The sequence below is a fragment of the Thermobia domestica genome, chromosome 2, assembly GCF_964235325.1.
Source record: "Thermobia domestica chromosome 2, izTheDome1.hap1.1, whole genome shotgun sequence".
Lineage (NCBI taxonomy): Eukaryota > Metazoa > Arthropoda > Insecta > Zygentoma > Lepismatidae > Thermobia > Thermobia domestica.
In genome coordinates, this window is record NC_137455.1 from 143,376,520 (window position 1) to 143,378,546 (window position 2,027).

General features: G+C 35.2%; 1 protein-coding gene across 1 annotated transcript in view; it reads right to left on the reverse strand.

Annotated features, from left to right (window-relative positions):
- LOC145675811 (uncharacterized) overlaps positions 1-2,027 on the reverse strand; it is a 124,920-nt gene that overhangs the window by 121,935 nt on the left and 958 nt on the right. The gene's annotated exons all lie outside the window — the stretch shown is intronic.

The following is a 2,027-nucleotide window of genomic DNA, read 5'->3' on the forward strand; positions in this document are numbered from 1 at the left end:
GAGCCACCGCGCCCCCCGAAGAAAAAATAGAACCTTCCCAATAAATATTAACTTTCGGAATGGTCAGGCTATGACCTCTAGTCTCGCTGATGAGGAACGACCCTTAGAAAACCTAGAAAAACGCTATCGAGTAAGTCAATTGTCCTAACGGGATGAAACATACTCCTACTTATCCCGAGCCGGGATTGGTGGCTGGTCCTGTAATCAGGTTTCTTGGAAGAGATACTAGTGGGAGAAACCTACACTGTGAGAGTAGATTTTATAAGACGGTCTGCGCCTCCACCAAATGCATCAAATTCAAGCCTCGGTCGTCCTTCTTCAGAGCCCACGTTAGTAGTAGGTTATGTTCTTCGAAAGTCCAGTGTTCCATACAGAAGTGAAAGACAAAAACTCCTCTTTGCCCCCAAACAAACTACTAATATTATATTTCGAGGATTCAGTTCCTCAGCTAGGAGCAGGATAAATGCAACGAAAGTATGGAAGTTTATTAAAGGTATTTAATTAACCTAACCTAACACATTTCTAACCTGCTATTCTGCTCCCACCTGCAGAACCTAAGCCAATCGCTAAGCTTTTCTGCAAACATACTACATACCAGGGTTGGCAAAAACCATAGTTTTTATTTATATATATATATATTAAAAAAAAAAAACTTGGGGGGTTTAAACTTTTTTATGTTTGTTTAAATAATTTGCTCTATGTATTTATATCACATATGGACAGAAATAAGTTTGTTTCTCCTTCGTGTTATAATGCAACAACCGAGTTATGCTAGAAGGGGTTACATAAGCTTAAAGCGGAATCCAAACTGCTTCTCGGTTACATCCGTTAGAAATTGTCCTCCATTTGAACTCGAAATTGGACTAATTGGTCACAAACGCGATACGTCAGCCGACTCACTTAGAAATGACTCCTGATAAAAGTATGTTGTATTGATCTTTACATACTTGTTAATATAACTGTCAAGAGTCATTTCAGAAGAACAAACAGATAAATAATTGCACAAGTGAAACCATTATGAACAATTTCAAAATATTGCTGAGTACATAAGAATTAACTTAGTGCAAGTTAGTTGACTACGACTTTTATTAGCCCAAGTTAAAGAAATATGAAGACTTAATTTGCATATCAGTAAGAAAAGTGAATAAAGATACGGTACGAATTATTTGAGTTCACTTTGGCTCTGACCCATTTATACATAAATAGATACCAAAGGTACTTCTGATTACAATAAATACCTCTCGTGGGGTTTGTATGACCTCCCCCCCCCCCAAAAAAAAAAAGTACGGCATTTTGATGTATTTTATCAATAGTAAACATTATTAAAGCAAAACAATATTTAGAATTTCTTTGATTGAAATTGCATAACAATAATAACTATAAAAAAAAGTCACAAAAGAAAACATATAGGATATAGTATACACGAAGCTGCATCAGTTCCCGAAGGAGCAGGACGCTCATACTTTTAGGGATTATTCATTGAGTATGTACGAACTTACAAAGGGGGTAACAAAGCGACTTTTATTTACTTATCGACTGATACGAAAATAAAAAAGAACGTACCTGTACTTTATATCTGCATGTGTAGTGCCCTTGTACTTTATCTATGACTATGTGTGTATGGGGGGGAAGGGAATTTATCGCATATCGCATGTCTTGTGCACATGGATACTTCTTACTATTGCACTACGTAGAAAATTTATGGTATTTCATGTAGAAGTGGTAATAGAACACAGAAGAAAAACATATATTAAAAAAAGTTGCTTTTGTAGTATAATCTCTCTGAGTAATGAATACAGAATTTAGGTGTGAATATAATACGAAAAATATACAGGAGTGAAACGTGATAACCCACAAATATGTGTCCATCAAGATTTTACAAAAACTTACACTTTTACGAACATTTTTTAAACCATTAAAAGAAAAACAGCTAAATTAAACCAGCCAACCCTGGTACATACTATAATACAATTCAGCAAATTAACGCTATAGAATGTCAACTGATTTGTATAGTAGAAACAGCTTAC